This window comes from Siphateles boraxobius, unplaced genomic scaffold (assembly GCF_051911475.1).
Source record: "Siphateles boraxobius isolate OS27281-9 unplaced genomic scaffold, OSU_SipBor_1 269, whole genome shotgun sequence".
In the NCBI taxonomy this organism is placed as follows: domain Eukaryota; kingdom Metazoa; phylum Chordata; class Actinopteri; order Cypriniformes; family Leuciscidae; genus Siphateles; species Siphateles boraxobius.
In genome coordinates, this window is record NW_027508886.1 from 14,112 (window position 1) to 33,794 (window position 19,683).

The following is a 19,683-nucleotide window of genomic DNA, read 5'->3' on the forward strand; positions in this document are numbered from 1 at the left end:
GTAATGACACACAAAATACTAAATTATTAACTAAACTTTTTTTGGTCTCAGGAGGATATAGCTTAATTAGCGGCCGGCTAATTAACTTAACAGTAGCTACATGTTTTCTTTTCTGTATTTTATCATGGGAAAAGTTACAGGTTCACAGGTACTGAAGTAAACCTGTAATATACACGCTAGCTAGCTATATTGGCATGTCTAATTTTCCAAAAATACACAATGTATATGAATAAATATTAAACGATTATACAGTAATGAAGAATAGCCTTACCTGTTGCAAAGATGACAATAATAGGAGCCGCTGATTGGTCAAAAGTACGTCACAGAAGAGAAACACGATTGGTCAAAAGTAAGCCATGGGAGAGAAACGCGATTGGTCAAAAGTAAGCCACAGGAGAGAAACGCGATTGGTCAAAAGTAAGCCACAGGAGAGAAACGCGATTGGTCAAAAGTAAGCCACAGGAGAGAAACGCGATTGGTCAAAAGTAAGCCACAGCAGAGAAACGCGATTGGCTCACGTGGGCTTACTTTGGGCTTACTTTAGCTCAATCGGTAGGAAGCAGCAAGCGCAAGCGAGAGGTAGTGGGATCAATGCCTGCATTCTCCAGGGCTGTCCATCCTTTTTACGCCCCCCCTTCAAGGGGCACTACCTAGATGAGCTCTTGCGGCTCAGTGCTGCCGAAAAAGTTTTTTTGAACGAGGTACTGCACACATTCCTTTGCTTTTTAAGCCCATGTTTCCCCGATTCCGACTCGGTTTGAGAGTGCCAATTTCACCGCCACGTCAGCAGTTGCGCATCACCTCTGTTTTTTCCCTCCCTTCCACAAAGAACCTAAAAAGGTTCCACCGAGATTTGAACTCGGATCGCTGGAGTCAAAGCGCAATTTTTTGATTAAATTAAATTAAAAGGTAGCCAGTGTAAAGTTGCCAGCACAGAGAAAATGCGGCCTGTTTTTTTGTGGTCATTGGAAATCACGCTGCAGCACCTGCACACGTGCTAGGGATCGCGCCTCGTCTTTGTCTTTGAGAGCGATGGACACCTTCTCTCCATCATCGAGGGGAATTAGCTCAAATGGTAGAGCGCTCGCTTAGCATGCGAGAGATAGCGGGATCGATGCCTGCATTCTCCAGTGCTGTACATCGTTTTTACGCCCCCCTTCAAGGGGCACTACCTAGATGAGCTCTTGCGACTCAGTGCTGCCGAAAATGTTTTTTCGAACGAGGTACTGCACACATTCCTGGCAAATGATGGTCCCACCGAGATTTGAACTCGGATCGCTGGATTCAAAGCCCAGAGTGCTAACCATTACACCATGGAACAAACAAACCCTGATAGCTGGCTGTCTGAGAGACAGATAACGATGAGGCTAGGTGGAATCAGGTAGATAAGAGCTGGCGTTTGGTCAATAGACCGCCTCGACTAAGAGAGGCGGACGTGGTTCCTCTGCCGCAACCCGGGATTGAACCAGGGACCTTTAGATCTTCAGTCTAACGCTCTCCCAACTGAGCTAATTCGGCCAGGTACTTGTGCGGTTTAGCCAGCAGTCATGTCTGGGAGACCGCCAGACATTTTCGAGAAGAGCAGAGCGAAGGTCCCAGAGAGAAAATGAGTTGCCCGTACGGGGTTCGAACCCTTGACCTTGGCACTATTAGCACCGCGCTCTAACCAACTGAGCTAACCGGCCTCTCTCTGGCTCATTTTATCCCCAATTTCTGATAAATATCCTGGTTGCCCTAAGAGATTAAAAGCAAAGCCTGATAATGGGCTCGTCCGGGATTTGAACCCGGGACCTCTCGCACCCTAAGAGAGAATCATACCCCTAGACCAACGAGCCTAAACATACGTCCTCCCTGCTGCTGCCGGGCCGAAAACATTAAAGCTTGCATGGCTTAAAGCGCAATATTTTAATTAAATCTACAATTAAAAGGTAGCCAGTGCAAAGTTGCCAGCACAGAGGAAATGCGGCCTCTTTTTTGTGGTCATTGGAAATCACGCTGCAGCACCTGCACACGTGCTAGGGATCGCGCCTCGTCTTTGTCTTTGAGAGCGATGGACACCTCTTCTCCATCATCGAGGGGAATTAGCTCAAATGGTAGAGCGCTCGCTGCGTAAAAGAAGGGGCCCAATCTTTGCGCCCCCGCACACAAGCCAAAAAGACGCGAAAAACGAGAATTTGCCCACAAATTTCCCCTGCAACATTATTAGGGCTATATTTTAGTCACATTTGAAACAAGTCACCCTCCGCGGGCTGGATTCGAACCCGTGTTCTGCGTGTGATCAACTGCGCCTGCGTCTTCATTTATCTATGACATCATTATATTGATTTATATTTTTTTGTGTGTATTATTATTATTTTTAAATATTGCACATTACATGTTGTTGATTATTTAATAAAATGAATAAAAATGGAGGGATATGATTTGATTGACATGATTTATCAGATTTGTTTTAAGACACTTCAAATATTTTATTAAATGTTTTTTTTGTGTATATTATTTTAAAAAAATGCATATTACATGTTGTTTATGATTGAATAAAATGAATAAAAATGTTTCTTCAAATATGTGTGTTTTTTGTGAGGGATATGATTTGAGAGATATGATTTATTAGATTACTTTAAGACATTTTAAATGTTTTATTAAAATGAATACACACAAATATTTCAATGGCACTTAAAATGTTTTATTAAAATGAATACACAAATATTTAAATGACACTTTAAATGTAAAAAAAACAATATTAAAATGAATACACACAAATAATGAAATGAGTACACAGACACAAACACACATATATATATATATATATATATATATATATATATATATATATATATATATATATATAGGACAATATGAAAGACTGGGTGGAACCATGTACAGTAATATATACAAAATATATACAGGAAAAAGCAAATTGTTTATTGAGGAGGTGGAGTTTGGCTTGTATTTTGCTGGCGCTGTTCTGCCAACCAGTCATCTAAAGATTTTCCATTTGAGGCACGCAAGCAAAATGTGGCATTACCATATCGGCTATGGCCAAACTCTTTGGTTTTGGGCTGCCCACATTTGCTGCACATGTTAAAGGTTACCCCTCGCACATACTTCCTCTTATGGACTCCGCTTTCCGTCTCCTGGGCCCGCCGGCGCCTGTTCCTCTGGGTGTAACGGGCTGGGCCTGCACCGGATGTTGAAGCACCAGAAGGTGGAATCACCATTGACACGGTCATGTCTGGGTTAAGGACTAGTGACAATGACCCAGGTGCTGAAATGGGCTGCACAACTCCTGATGCTGTGGGGGCAGGTGCAATGGGGCACACCATGGTGGTGGCAGCAGCAGGCCGTCGACCTGGTCGCAGAAGAGGAGCCTGTCCTTCTCAATTTGGCGGAAGGGTAAATGTATGTTTTGGGCGTGAGGTCGATGCCGCTTCATCCAATTTTTCCCTCGGTGGAGGAAGCTGCGTATCAGCCACAGCAATTGGGTCAGGTGGAGTCAGTCCCTGAGCGAGGACACTCATTTCCTGTTTTTTCTGCTGCCGTTGAAACCTGAAAATAAATTACATGTATTATATATATGTTTAAAAAAGTATTCAGTTAATTTGAAGAAAATAATGTGCCTTGCTTACCACTGAATGAGTGTCTTCTGGTTTAGCTCAAACAGCTGGATCATTGTTTCATCCATCAGCCTGCGATTGTTAAGCAACAGGTCTCGGATGTGGTGGTAATCCGAGAGGATTTTAGACCACCTGGGGCGGCAAACTCCAGCCTTCTTGGTCGGCGACTTGTGTAAAGCACACAGCTTTGTACAAATGGCCTCAACCAAGCGGCTGGTGCTGGGCCACTGTGCTGGTCCCCCGGGATGTCCAATCAGACACCGTTTTACAATCTCCACACCCGTTGTGACTCCGGACCGCTTTGGTGCCTTAAAGCGTCCATGTGTCAGCTGAGGCTGATGTCGAGGCTGATAGTTGACCCGCTGTTTGTCTATGTCATGGAGAGCTGTCCACAGCTGAATGGCCTCTGTCACCTGCAGGTCAGTGAGGTAAGGAGCCTCACGAAGACCAACCAGGTAACCTGCCATATCCTGGACCTTGTCCCACCCAGCAATGCCATCGGGCCCAATGACTGCTCCCTAGTAAATTCAGATTAATGTTAATATATGTGGAATAAAACGAGATTGAAATTAAATAAAGCCCTTAAAGTGTTTTACCTGAGCCTCGTCGGAGAAACTGCTTCCAGTGTCAGATGGCTGTGACAACACTGAAGGGGCAGGGGCAAGTTGGTGTCCTTCTCTAGTTGATGTGGATGGCTCAGCCAGTGGCACGTCAGCCATTGATACATCAGCCAGTGATGCTGGGGACTGAGGCTGAGGCAAAGATGAGGGGCTGTTTGCGAGATCATGGCAGGGGTCATTCTCGTACAGCACTGGAACTGTGATGTCCTCCGTGATCTCTTCCTCAAACCCCTCATCTTGCAGGTCTTGGTCATCAATTTCCTCCACCAGCCTGTCTTCATCCTCTGGGTTCTGGAGCACTGGAGTCAGTGTTTTGCCAGTCTGGCTGTAAAGGTACTCTATTCCTAGCAATTCACCTACGAGAATAAAAGGGGAAAAAAATGTCTTAATATATTGTCTAGTACATTTAAGGCTAAATTGATACTTAGTAGAGTATTACAAAATAACAAATTAATGAATGTCTTGCCTGTATATGCTCCAGGAGGGCGATAGCGCTCATCCCAGGGCTTCCCAAAGACTGTCTTGCTAAGCTGGTCCACAACCTCTCTCATGGCACTGCCATATGACCGGATGGAGGACGCTACTTTTATGGCATCTTCCATCCGGTGATCATTCCAACGCATCAAGCCCTCAAGGAGATAGGCTTGAAAATGCGCATCACTGGCACTGGTTCCTAAAAGTAAAAAAAAAAAAAAAAAAAGGGTTTTATATGTCACATATGTACAATATATTTACTACACATGAGGTGCTATGAAGTAGCTGGTTACATGTAATAGAGTTATGTAATTACATAAAAACAATTATTGTCATTATAACCAGAGTTATTAGTGATTTGTGAGGCAAGACAGCTTTGTCAATGCTTTTATGACATCAGAAAAGAACTGTAAAAGTGTGACATTTATTAATGTGACATTAATTTAACGTAATGGAAGCAGTTACAGTGCTTATATTTTTTTACAGAAAAATTACTAATCCATATGTATGTAATACCTGGAATAAAACGGTTCAGGTGGAGGTGGAATGACTCCAAGGAGGTAGAGCCTCGAGCACACCTGTAGCAGCACAGCTCCACACCGCCTTTCTTCAGTGTCCCCTTCTTTATGTAGAGCGGAAAGTGCTCTGGGTCTTGGATACACTGTACATGCTTCCGCTGTTCTTTCCATATCTGCTGGATCCGTTCATGGTTCAGAAGTGGAACTCCCAGAGTATCCTTCCCGTCCGCACTGTCAAACTGATCAATCAGTGACCCAATCAATATGGTGGTCTCCTCCTCCCCCCTGGTCCTCCTCCGGCAGTGCAGTGCCAACTCCCTCCGGTTAATGCTAGCACTGACCGCCTTTTCTGAGATGTAGCCAGTCTTCTTTGCTGCCAGCTCACCCTCCTTTGCACGGCGAAGAGCAGCCACATCCTCTGAATCCCACTGGAATATGGACATGGATAGACGTGCCATGAAGATCCCATAGAGCTGATGAGCCTCTGTCGTGACACCTGCAGCAAATCGCCGCATGAAATGCCAGATGTCCAGGCGCACTTCAAGCTCATCCCACTCCGAAAACATGGCCTTCACCTGAGACTGGCCGTGCTGACTGCAGCAATCTCTGTCCACGTACATCACCTTTGGGGATGCCTCTCCTGCCTCTCGGTAGCGTTTCATTAGGCCAGCTGCCATGGGGTCCAGTGCATGTCCCTCGGCGGCTGTTAGGACAGAGACAAGGACTTGGCCGTGTTCGTTACCAACATTTGTGCACCAGGCAGCTGTTCCTGAAGCAGCACCGGCAAGCTTTTTTGTGACCTATTGAAGAAAAAAAAAGATTTTTAAAAACAAAACAAAATAAAAACTCATAACTGTGCATTATGTACACACACACACATATCCATATCTGGACAATTTCTGGATATAAACAGGGCTGTGATACCTTTTTTGTGGAGTCCATCTTGAGAAAACAGCCAAATACAGATGTTATTTTGGCCTTGACCTCGTCCAGTCGCCCCAGAACATCCCTGGCGTACACAGCTAACAGCCACTTAGGTTTAGGAAGGGCAGGTAAGAGGGGAGGCTCAGCAAACACAGGAGGCTGCACAAGGGAGGACCTTGTGAATGGTTCACAGGCAGTCAGGTACTGCAGGACACGCTGTGTCCATGCCTCACTGTGTTATTCCATCAGCTTCTTGTAGAGCTGAGTCACACTGTTGCCCAGTGTCCTCTCCCTCATCATCCTCACCACCCGGTTGTCACATGAGTATCTAAAGAAACAACAGTATAATCATGCAAATGCTTTGGTTGGAAAAAATAACACAAATAAAAGCGCCTGATAATGAATGATTGTCATTATGAATTACCTGTATGTCAGCAAAGCTGGAAACTGACTGCGGTGGCCCATATCCAGCTGTCCTAAGATGTCCTCATTCCAAGCTGGATACTTCTTTTTGCAGCGTTTGCACTCCAGATACTCAGTGGCAAGGTCATACCACCCATCAATGTCCAAGACCTTGCGCACGGTACGGTAAAGTCCTGCCGCTGTAAGTCTGTGCTTACCACAGTCTGGGCGAACGCAGACAAGAGGAAACAACCACATCTTTAGCGGCATCCATAAGAAAATGGGCCGACAGAAGAAGAGGTCAGGTGAGGCGGGTGGCTGGGTGTTTATTAAAGGGGGCTGAGGAGGATACCACCAAAGCTTCAGCTGGGACACTATTTCTGGCTTTTCGGTTCGCATGTTGGCCTTAAACAGTGTGTTCCGGATCCACTCATGCTGGAAAGGTGGAAGATGATCTCTCCAGTGACTAGGAAGCTCAGCTGGTGGCTGATGATGAGGAAGAGCTGGTGTCTGTGCTGTTTCCGCTGATGGAGACGGACCGGCACAGGCCTCTGAGTGAACAGTAACATAAACAATATAAGGATGACTGTTATTTGATAGTAATATGCCATAAATGCAGTCCACAAACAGCCGGCGAAGCAGTAATTTTAAACAAGTATTAATAATAATTATGATTATATTTAGGAATAACAGTGAAGAAAATGGTATTAGTGTCAAGAAGCAAAGAACACAGTGTACACTTTATTGATGTAAGGAATATGGGATCAATATAGCTCTTTGAGAATGAGGATTAGATGGAATGAAAGAAGGAAAATGAGTCGTGATGAATTCAGTAAAAAAAAGTATGATGCCCACAGACATGAAGCATGCACACAGACACAATAAGGAAAAACTGTTCCTCTAATTATTAGAACAATGAATCTCCACCATCCTGTCTGCTCAGGTTGAGTGAGTGAGAAGAGCAAGCAGTGTGAAAAAGTTATCCAGTGATTGTTTAGCAACAGGTAAGTTCGGAAACGCAAATAAATACACTGACACCTTTGGACATCCTTAAGGTTTGGAAGAAGTGCACTCAAAGAATGCCTCCCGCTTGCGGCATGATGTCACATAATTCTGTATTGTAAACAAAAAATATTTAAAAATGTTTATTTATTTTCAAAAATAATGATTCTCAGTGGGTTTCCACAAAACATTCTTATAATATTTGCATTTGTGTCATATGCCACACCTGTATTTAGCTGTGCTTCACATTGTGATGCAGCAAATACCAGCTCCTCATCATCATCTTCAGCAGTGGGAATGGAAGTGCCTGGAGCACAAATGTTAAAACTATTACTGTGATCAATACATGGAGACAAACATATGTAAGATGTTGCTTACTTACCAGTAGCGAAAAGCTGCTTTCGGACCAAATGTTTGGCTGGGGGTTCTGCTGCCGGAGGAGGTAAAGTGGACTGCAGTAATGGATCTGGAAACAACAAGTGGACAAGTTTGCCATGACGATAAATGAATACATGTAGAACTGCTGTAGGGAAAATTCTATATTTACACTCCTACTCACAGGGTTTAACTGGTGACATTAGATTTTTTGCCAGCTGTGAAGGTGACAAATGTTTGCCACGCGCCAACAGTGCTTTCACAGTGGCGGTCTGCTGTAAACCAGTTTGGATGGCTGTAGGTGGACGTGCAGAGGCACTAGAGGTTGCAGGTGGACGTGCAGAGGTACTGGAGGCTGCAGGTGGACGTGCAGGCTGATGTACACTGGTGCCCATATCAGAAGCCCGTCTTTTCAGGACATACGCCTTGAAAATGGCCATGTTAGTGTTGGGCCTGGCATCTGCCTTAACCAAGTACCTGATGAGGGATTCGGCCTCATTGCTCTGGTCTTCATAAACATCCTTCATGGACCGGCCCTGAAAGTCACCAAACTCCACCATCAAGCAGCCCTGGTCTCCAGTTGCCCGGGCTTCTGCTTGCATTTCCTGCTTCCTCTTATACTTCTCTACTTCTTCTGCCATCTCTCTAATATGAGAAGTGTACTGTAGGAACAGTTGTTTATTTTCTGACAGGGGGGTTGTCTGCGCTTTCTCACTGGAAATGCTGAGCACCAAATACACTGCGTACCCCAGAGAGTTTTCCAGGAGCCATCTAAATCTCTGACCCTGGTACATCCCAAACTGAAGTTTGCAGTGAGCCAGTACTAAAAACTGGTCACTGGGATCTCCACCGTTTGTGCAGACAAAAGTACTTGCCTCTGCCAGCACCTCCTCCTTCGATTTGGCCCTTCCAGACACCACATTTTGAAGTTGCTTCGCCTCCGCCGATGGCGCCATGAGGAGACGGTTTGATGTTGCTGACTGGCGACGAAAAACGGGGTATGCGTACATTTTCTGAAATGAAAATCCGAAAGAGACTATTACCTGTGTCAATCTAAAAGATACCTGTATGTTAAGTGTGTTACAATAATTTAGCAAACTACACAGCAGGACTTAAATCATGTTTTTCAGGCATTTTGGGTGACAATATGGAAAGAAATTATATGAAATATTAGATATTATTATGAAAATCTTGGCAATTACTACTAACTCCCATTATTCGGTTCTTTTTTCATTACATGTTGCCCCAAGAATACATTAATATGCAAATTAGATACATAGATACATTGTATAAAATGGGAAAACCCGCTTATGGCCATTTTACACACATATTGCATAAAGCAAAATGGAAGTCTATATCAAATCATTCTGTTATCTTTTATAACATAGTTGGGAATCATCTTCATACAAAGTTTGGTATATAAAATCCTGAAACCTAAACAATTTCAGGATATAAAACACTGATATAATTAAGCTATATCCTCCTGAGACCAAAAAAAGTGTAGTTAATTTAGTAATATGTGTGTCATTACATTGTTTAGAGCATAAGAAAGTTTTTTGCAAAAACGTTTTTTTTTTTTTATAATGTTCATATAGGTTATACTATGTCTTCTGTAGAGGACACTAGGACTCATTTTTTATTATTATTTTATTTAAAGACATGAATAGGCAAAAACAATGGGTTTTTTTTAGATCACGTCTTTTTAAATAAAATAATAATAAAAAATGAGTCCTAGTAGTGTCCTATACAGAAGACATAGTATAACCTATATGAACATTATAAAAAAAAAAAACGTTTTTGCAAAAAACTTTCTTATGCTCTAAACAATGTAATGACACACAAAATACTAAATTATTAACTAAACTTTTTTTGGTCTCAGGAGGATATAGCTTAATTAGCGGCCGGCTAATTAACTTAACAGTAGCTACATGTTTTCTTTTCTGTATTTTATCATGGGAAAAGTTACAGGTTCACAGGTACTGAAGTAAACCTGTAATATACACGCTAGCTAGCTATATTGGCATGTCTAATTTTCCAAAAATACACAATGTATATGAATAAATATTAAACGATTATACAGTAATGAAGAATAGCCTTACCTGTTGCAAAGATGACAATAATAGGAGCCGCTGATTGGTCAAAAGTACGTCACAGAAGAGAAACACGATTGGTCAAAAGTAAGCCATGGGAGAGAAACGCGATTGGTCAAAAGTAAGCCACAGGAGAGAAACGCGATTGGTCAAAAGTAAGCCACAGGAGAGAAACGCGATTGGTCAAAAGTAAGCCACAGGAGAGAAACGCGATTGGTCAAAAGTAAGCCACAGCAGAGAAACGCGATTGGCTCACGTGGGCTTACTTTGGGCTTACTTTAGCTCAATCGGTAGGAAGCAGCAAGCGCAAGCGAGAGGTAGTGGGATCAATGCCTGCATTCTCCAGGGCTGTCCATCCTTTTTACGCCCCCCCTTCAAGGGGCACTACCTAGATGAGCTCTTGCGGCTCAGTGCTGCCGAAAAAGTTTTTTTGAACGAGGTACTGCACACATTCCTTTGCTTTTTAAGCCCATGTTTCCCCGATTCCGACTCGGTTTGAGAGTGCCAATTTCACCGCCACGTCAGCAGTTGCGCATCACCTCTGTTTTTTCCCTCCCTTCCACAAAGAACCTAAAAAGGTTCCACCGAGATTTGAACTCGGATCGCTGGAGTCAAAGCGCAATTTTTTGATTAAATTAAATTAAAAGGTAGCCAGTGTAAAGTTGCCAGCACAGAGAAAATGCGGCCTGTTTTTTTGTGGTCATTGGAAATCACGCTGCAGCACCTGCACACGTGCTAGGGATCGCGCCTCGTCTTTGTCTTTGAGAGCGATGGACACCTTCTCTCCATCATCGAGGGGAATTAGCTCAAATGGTAGAGCGCTCGCTTAGCATGCGAGAGATAGCGGGATCGATGCCTGCATTCTCCAGTGCTGTACATCGTTTTTACGCCCCCCCTTCAAGGGGCACTACCTAGATGAGCTCTTGCGACTCAGTGCTGCCGAAAAAGTTTTTTTGAACGAGGTACTGCACACATTCCTTTGCTTTTTAAGCCCATGTTTCCCCGATTCCGACTCGGTTTGAGAGTGCCAATTTCACCGCCACGTCAGCAGTTGCGCATCACCTCTGTTTTTTCCCTCCCTTCCACAAAGAACCTAAAAAGGTTCCACCGAGATTTGAACTCGGATCGCTGGAGTCAAAGCGCAATTTTTTGATTAAATTAAATTAAAAGGTAGCCAGTGTAAAGTTGCCAGCACAGAGAAAATGCGGCCTGTTTTTTTGTGGTCATTGGAAATCACGCTGCAGCACCTGCACACGTGCTAGGGATCGCGCCTCGTCTTTGTCTTTGAGAGCGATGGACACCTTCTCTCCATCATCGAGGGGAATTAGCTCAAATGGTAGAGCGCTCGCTTAGCATGCGAGAGATAGCGGGATCGATGCCTGCATTCTCCAGTGCTGTACATCGTTTTTACGCCCCCCTTCAAGGGGCACTACCTAGAAGAGCTCTTACGACTCAGTGCTGCCGAAAATGTTTTTTCGAACGAGGTACTGCACACATTCCTGGCAAATGATGGTCCCACCGAGATTTGAACTCGGATCGCTGGATTCAAAGCCCAGAGTGCTAACCATTACACCATGGAACAAACAAACCCTGATAGCTGGCTGTCTGAGAGACAGATAACGATGAGGCTAGGTGGAATCAGGTAGATAAGAGCTGGCGTTTGGTCAATAGACCGCCTCGACTAAGAGAGGCGGACGTGGTTCCTCTGCCGCAACCCGGGATTGAACCAGGGACCTTTAGATCTTCAGTCTAACGCTCTCCCAACTGAGCTAATTCGGCCAGGTACTTGTGCGGTTTAGCCAGCAGTCATGTCTGGGAGACCGCTAGACATTTTCGAGAAGAGCAGAGCGAAGGTCCCAGAGAGAAAATGAGTTGCCCGTACGGGGTTCGAACCCTTGACCTTGGCACTATTAGCACCGCGCTCTAACCAACTGAGCTAACCGGCCTCTCTCTGGCTCATTTTATCCCCAATTTCTGATAAATATCCTGATTGCCCTAAGAGATTAAAAGCAAAGCCTGATAATGGGCTCGTCCGGGATTTGAACCCGGGACCTCTCGCACCCTAAGAGAGAATCATACCCCTAGACCAACGAGCCTAAACATACGTCCTCCCTGCTGCTGCCGGGCCGAAAACATTAAAGCTTGCATGGCTTAAAGCGCAATATTTTAATTAAATCTACAATTAAAAGGTAGCCAGTGCAAAGTTGCCAGCACAGAGGAAATGCGGCCTCTTTTTTGTGGTCATTGGAAATCACGCTGCAGCACCTGCACACGTGCTAGGGATCGCGCCTCGTCTTTGTCTTTGAGAGCGATGGACACCTCTTCTCCATCATCGAGGGGAATTAGCTCAAATGGTAGAGCGCTCGCTGCGTAAAAGAAGGGGCCCAATCTTTGCGCCCCCGCACACAAGCCAAAAAGACGCGAAAAACGAGAATTTGCCCACAAATTTCCCCTGCAACATTATTAGGGCTATATTTTAGTCACATTTGAAACAAGTCACCCTCCGCGGGCTGGATTCGAACCCGTGTTCTGCGTGTGATCAACTGCGCCTGCGTCTTCATTTATCTATGACATCATTATATTGATTTATATTTTTTTGTGTGTATTATTATTATTTTTAAATATTGCACATTACATGTTGTTGATTATTTAATAAAATGAATAAAAATGGAGGGATATGATTTGATTGACATGATTTATCAGATTTGTTTTAAGACACTTCAAATATTTTATTAAATGTTTTTTTTGTGTATATTATTTTAAAAAAATGCATATTACATGTTGTTTATGATTGAATAAAATGAATAAAAATGTTTCTTCAAATATGTGTGTTTTTTGTGAGGGATATGATTTGAGAGATATGATTTATTAGATTACTTTAAGACATTTTAAATGTTTTATTAAAATGAATACACACAAATATTTCAATGGCACTTAAAATGTTTTATTAAAATGAATACACAAATATTTAAATGACACTTTAAATGTAAAAAAACCAATATTAAAATGAATACACACAAATAATGAAATGAGTACACAGACACAAACACACACATATATATATATATATATATATATATATATATATATATATATATATATATATATATATATATAGGACAATATGAAAGACTGGGTGGAACCATGTACAGTAATATATACAAAATATATACAGGAAAAAGCAAATTGTTTATTGAGGAGGTGGAGTTTGGCTTGTATTTTGCTGGCGCTGTTCTGCCAACCAGTCATCTAAAGATTTTCCATTTGAGGCACGCAAGCAAAATGTGGCATTACCATATCGGCTATGGCCAAACTCTTTGGTTTTGGGCTGCCCACATTTGCTGCACATGTTAAAGGTTACCCCTCGCACATACTTCCTCTTATGGACTCCGCTTTCCGTCTCCTGGGCCCGCCGGCGCCTGTTCCTCTGGGTGTAACGGGCTGGGCCTGCACCGGATGTTGAAGCACCAGAAGGTGGAATCACCATTGACACAGTCATGTCTGGGTTAAGGACTAGTGACAATGACCCAGGTGCTGAAATGGGCTGCACAACTCCTGATGCTGTGGGGGCATTTGCAATGGGGCACACCATGGTGGTGGCAGCAGCAGGCCGTCGACCTGGTCGCAGAAGAGGAGCCTGTCCTTCTCGATTTGGCGGAAGGGTAAATGTATGTTTTGGGCGTGAGGTCGATGCCGCTTCATCCAATTTTTCCCTCGGTGGAGGAAGCTGCGTATCAGCCACAGCAATTGGGTCAGGTGGAGTCAGTCCCTGAGCGAGGACACTCATTTCCTGTTTTTTCTGCTGCCGTTGAAACCTGAAAATAAATTACATGTATTATATATATGTTTAAAAAAGTATTCAGTTAATTTGAAGAAAATAATGTGCCTTGCTTACCACTGAATGAGTGTCTTCTGGTTTAGCTCAAACAGCTGGATCATTGTTTCATCCATCAGCCTGTGATTGTTAAGCACCAGCTCTCGGATGTGGTGGTAATCCGAGAGGATTTTAGACCACCTGGGGCGGCAAACTCCAGCCTTCTTGGTCGGCGACTTGTGTAAAGCACACAGCTTTGTACAAATGGCCTCAACCAAGCGGCTGGTGCTGGGCCACTGTGCTGGTCCCCCGGGATGTCCAATCAGACACCGTTTTACACTCTCCACACCCGGTGTGACTCCGGACCGCTTTGGTGCCTTAAAGCGTCCATGTGTCAGCTGAGGCTGATGTCGAGGCTGATAGTTGACCCGCTGTTTGTCTATGTCATGGAGAGCTGTCCACAGCTGAATGGCCTCTGTCACCTGCAGGTCAGTGAGGTAAGGAGCCTCACGAAGAACAACCAGGTAACCTGCCATATCCTGGACCTTGTCCCACCCAGCAATGCCATCGGGCCCAATGACTGCTCCCTAGTAAATTCAGATTAATGTTAATATATGTGGAATAAAACGAGATTGAAATTAAATAAAGCCCTTAAAGTGTTTTACCTGAGCCTCGTCGGAGAAACTGCTTCCAGTGTCAGATGGCTGTGACAACACTGAAGGGGCAGGGGCAAGTTGGTGTCCTTCTCTAGTTGATGTGGATGGCTCAGCCAGTGACACGTCAGCCATTGATACATCAGCCAGTGATGCTGGGGACTGAGACTGAGGCAAAGATGAGGGGCTGTTTGCGAGATCATGGCAGGGGTCATTCTCGTACAGCACTGGAACTGTGATGTCCTCCGTTATCTCTTCCTCAAACCCCTCATCTTGCAGGTCTTGGTCATCAATTTCCTCCACCAGCCTGTCTTCATCCTCTGGGTTCTGGAGCACTGGAGTCAGTGTTTTGCCAGTCTGGCTGTAAAGGTACTCTATTCCTAGCAATTCACCTACGAGAATAAAAGGGGAAAAAATATGTCTTAATATTTTGTCTAGTACATTTAAGGCTAAATTGATACTTAGTAGAGTATTACAAAATAACAAATTAATGAATGTCTTGCCTGTATATGCTCCAGGAGGGCGATAGCGCTCATCCCAGGGCTTCCCAAAGACTGTCTTGCTAAGCTGGTCCACAACCTCTCTCATGGCACTGCCATATGACCGGATGGAGGAGGCTCCTTTTATGGCATCTTCCATCCGGTCATCATTCCAACGCATCAAGCCCTCAAGGCTTGATGCTTGAACCACTGGCACTGGTTCCTAAAAGTAAAAAAAAAAAAAAAAAAAGGTTTTATATGTCACATATGTACAATATATTTACTACACATGAGGTGCTATGAAGTAGCTGGTTACATGTAATAGAGTTATGTAATTACATAAAAAAATTATTGTCATTATAACCAGAGTTATTAGTGATTTGTGAGGCAAGACAGCTTTGTCAATGCTTTTATGACATCAGAAAAGTGTCACAGTGTTGGTTTGTGTTTTCCCCGGGTGTCCACTAGAGGTCTCTTTCCCTTACTGTCACCATTCATTCTGGAACTGCATTTCCCACGATCCTTTGTCTGTTCTCATCACTCATCATTGCACGCAGCTGTTTTCCATTACATTGTTTAGTTCTGTGTATAAATACCCTGTCTGTTTCAGTCCATGTCACGGAGTCGTTGTTTTATGTCCCCACACTTCTGAGGTTTGTTTCTGCTCGTTTCTCGTTTTTGTTGTTTTGTTCTAGGATTGCTTATACGGTGTTTGACCCTTGCCTGGACTGGATTACGTGTACGGATTACCCAATAAATATACTGCTTCTGGATCTACTGTTTCCCTGTGTGTGCGTCGTGACAGAACGACTCCGTCATCAAGATCCAGCGGTATGTTTTTTAATATCTCTTCCCCAGCCACCGAGCGGGAGAGAAGGGATTTGTTTGAGGGGACCCGGTTGGTCAAGTTTCGCGGGACCCGTGGAGGTCGCATTGGAGGAGGTGGTCGAGAGGAATTCCAACACCATTTTCCACTCAGGCCCCTCTTCGACCCTGGGCTGGTGCGATCCATTCCAGAGTTTCATCCGGCGCTGCTTCCATCCAGCCCAGAGCGCGCACTTCACCCGCGGAAACGGCGGAGGAGCCTCTAGCCTCTAGCCTCTAGCCTCTCCAATGGCCCGGAGGCCGTGTCCCAGCAGCCCGCCGCTTTTCTGGAGGCTGATTCGGAGATGGTTCACGTCCCGTTTGCCCAGTCAGAGACTGTTCACGTCCCGTTTGCCCAGTCAGAGACCGTTCACGTCGCGTCTGCCCAGTCAGAGACTGTTCACGTCACGTCTGCCCAGCGAGAGACTGTTCACGTCACGTCTGCCCAGCGAGAGACTGTTCACGTCACGTCTGCCCAGCGAGAGACTGTTCACGTCACGTCTGCCCAGCGAGAGACTGTTCACGTCACGTCTGCCCAGCGAGAGACTGTTCACGTTCCGTCTGCCTTCATGGACCTGGACTATCTGGAGCGTCTGGCTCGGATCCTGGACATGCCCGTGTCTCCTGTCCCAGTGCCGCAGCCAGTGTCTGCTGTTCCAGAGCCGGAGCCGGAGGCAGAGCCAGTGCCCGTTCCAGAGCCGGAGGCAGAGCCAGTGCCCGTTCCAGAGCCGGAGGCAGAGCCAATGCCCGTTCCAGAGCCGGAGGCAGAGCCAGTACCCGTCCCAGAGCCAGAGGCAGAGCCAGTGCCGTCTTCCTTCATGGACCTGGACTATCTGGAGCGTCTGGCTCGGATCCTGGACATGCCAGTGTCTACTATCCCAGAGCCGGAGGCAGAGCCAATGCCTGTTCCAGAGCCGGATGCAGAGCCAATGCCTGTTCCAGAGCCGGAGGCAGAGCCAATGCCTGTTCCAGAGCCGGAGGCAGAGCCAATGCCTGTTCCAGAGCCGGAGGCAGAGCCAATGCCTGTTCCAGAGCCGGAGGCAGAGCCAGTGCCTGTTCCAGAGCCGGAGGCAGAGCCAGTGCCTGTTCCAGAGCCGGAGGCAGAGCCAGTGCCTGTTCCAGAGCCGGAGGCAGAGCCAGTGCCTGTTCCAGAGCCGGAGGCAGAGCCAGTGCCTGTTCCAGAGCCGGAGGCAGAGCCAGTGCCTGTTCCAGAGCCGGAGGCAGAGCCAGTGCCTGTTCCAGAGCCGGAGGCAGAGCCAGTGCCTGTTCCAGAGCCGGAGCCAATGTCTGTTCCAGAGCCAGTGCCTGTTCCAGCGCCAGAGCCAGTGTTTGTTTCTGTGTTTGTGTCTGTTCTTGTGGCTGTTACAGTTTTGGTGTCTGTTCCTGAGCGGGTGTCTGTTCCTGAGCTAATGCCTGTTCCTGAGCCAGTGCCAGTGCCAGTGTCTGTTCCAGAGCTGGAGCCAGTGGCTGTTTTAGAGCCAGAGCCGGTGCCGTCTGTTCCAGAGCCAGTGTCTGCTGTTCCAGAGCCGGTGTCTGTTCCTGAGCTAATGCCTGTTCCTGAGCCAGTGCCAGTGCCAGTGTCTGTTCCAGAGCTGGAGCCAGTGGCTGTTTTAGAGCCAGAGCCGGTGCCGTCTGTTCCAGAGCCAGTGTCTGCTGTTCCAGAGCCGGTGTCTGATATTCCTGAGCCAGTGTCTGTTCCAGAGCCTCTGCCATGGCCGCCCGAAGGGTCTTCACCGCCCTGGCCGCCCGAGGGGTCTGCTACGCCCTGGCCGCCCGAGGGGTCTGCTCCGCCCTGGCCGCCCGAGGGGTCTGCACCGCCCTGGCCGCCCGAGGGGTCTTCACCGCCCTGGCCGCCCGAGGGGTCTGCACCGCCCTGGCCGCCCGAGGGGTCTTCACCGCCCTGGCCGCCCGAGGGGTCTTCAGCGCCCTGGCCGCCCGATGGGCCGTCTGCTTCGCCCTGGCCGCCCGATGGGTCGTCTGCTTCGCCCTGGCCGCCCGATGGGTCGTCTGCTTGTTTTTGTGTTTTCCCCGGGTGTCCACTAGAGGTCTCTTTCCCTTACTGTCACCATTCATTCTGGAACTGCATTTCCCACGATCCTTTGTCTGTTCTCATCACTCATCATTGTACGCAGCTGTTTTCCATTACATTGTTTAGTTCTGTGTATAAATACCCTGTCTGTTTCAGTCCATGTCACGGAGTCGTTGTTTTATGTCCCCACACTTCTGAGGTTTGTTTCTGCTCGTTTCTCGTTTTTGTTGTTTTGTTCTAGGATTGCTTATACGGTGTTTGACCCTTGCCTGGACTGGATTACGTGTACGGATTACCCAATAAATATACTGCTTCTGGATCTACTGTTTCCCTGTGTGTGCGTCGTGACAAAAAGAACTGTAAAAGTGTGACATTTATTAATGTGACATTAATTTAACGTAATGGAAGCAGTTACAGTGCTTATATTTTTTTACAGAAAAATTACTAATCCATATGTATGTAATACCTGGAATAAAACGGTTCAGGTGGAGGTGGAATGACTCCAAGGAGGTAGAGCCTCGAGCACACCTGTAGCAGCACAGCTCCACACCGCCTTTCTTCAGTGTCCCCTTCTTTATGTAGAGCGGAAAGTGCTCTGGGTCTTGGATACACTGTACATGCTTCCGCTGTTCTTTCCATATCTGCTGGATCCGTTCATGGTTCAGAAGTGGAACTCCCAGAGTATCCTTCCCGTCCGCACTGTCAAACTGATCAATCAGTGACCCAATCAATATGGTGGTCTCCTCCTCCCCCCTGGTCCTCCTCCGGCAGTGCAGTGCCAACTCCCTCCGGTTAATGCGAGCACTGACCGCCTTTTCTGAGATGTAGCCAGTCTTCTTTGCTGCCAGCTCACCCTCCTTTGCACGGCGAAGAGCAGCCACATCCTCTGAATCCCACTGGAATATGGACATGGATAGACGTGCCATGAAGATCCCATAGAGCGGATGAGCCTCTGTCGTGACACCTGCAGCAAATCGCCGCATGAAATGCCAGATGTCCAGGCGCACTTCAAGCTCATCCCACTCCGAAAACATGGCCTTCACCTGAGACTGGCCGTGTTGACTGCAGCAATCTCTGTCCACGTACATCACCTTTGGGGATGCCTCTCCTGCCTCTCGGTAGCGCTTCATTAGGCCAGCTGCCATGGGGTCCAGTGCATGTCCCTCGGCGGCTGTTAGGACAGAGACAAGGACTTGGCCGTGTTCGTTACCAACATTTGTGCACCAGGCAGCTGTTCCTGAAGCATCACCGGCAAGTTTTTTTTGTGACCTATTGAAGAAAAAAAAGATTTTTAAAAACAAAACAAAATAAAAACTCATAACTGTGCATTATGTACACACACACACATATCCATATCTGGACAATTTCTGGATATAAACAGGGCTGTGATACCTTTTTTGTGGAGTCCATCTTGAGAACAGAGCCAAATACAGATGTTATTTTGGCCTTGACCTCGTCCAGTCGCCCCAGAACATCCCTGGCGTACACAGCTAACAGCCACTTATTATTATTATTATTATTATTAGACTTTATTGTCCACCTTGGTGGAAATTTGTCTTTGACTTCTCCAAACATATATGCATCAGTGACACAACAGTTAAAATGACAAAATACACACAGTTTAAAAGTATGACATTACCACCGTCAACATACAACAACAGAAAATGGAAAGCAGCGCAGCCGATTAGAAGTTATATAAAACACAAAGACGCTTTCAGTTTAAATTAAGTTCCTGTATGGCATGGGGAATAAAGGATCTCTTATAAATGTTCCGGCTCGCCCTTGGGACCCTGAATCTACGGCCAGATGGGAGCAACTCAAACTC

The 19,683-nt window shown here is 45.9% G+C and overlaps 4 non-coding genes across 4 annotated transcripts; all 4 read right to left on the reverse strand.

The window, feature by feature from the left end:
• Positions 1-1,249: 1,249 nt before the first annotated feature.
• On the reverse strand, positions 1,250-1,321 carry trnaq-uug (transfer RNA glutamine (anticodon UUG)). Its single transcript has one exon. It is a non-coding gene; the product is annotated as a tRNA-Gln (tRNA).
• Positions 1,322-1,763: 442 nt separating this feature from the next.
• On the reverse strand, positions 1,764-1,835 carry trnap-agg (transfer RNA proline (anticodon AGG)). The gene has a single exon. It is a non-coding gene; the product is annotated as a tRNA-Pro (tRNA).
• A 9,694-nt stretch (positions 1,836-11,529) lies between these two features.
• Positions 11,530-11,601, reverse strand: trnaq-uug (transfer RNA glutamine (anticodon UUG)). Its single transcript has one exon. It is a non-coding gene; the product is annotated as a tRNA-Gln (tRNA).
• Positions 11,602-12,043: 442 nt separating this feature from the next.
• Positions 12,044-12,115, reverse strand: trnap-agg (transfer RNA proline (anticodon AGG)). Its single transcript has one exon. It is a non-coding gene; the product is annotated as a tRNA-Pro (tRNA).
• Between the last annotated feature and the right edge of the window lie 7,568 nt (positions 12,116-19,683).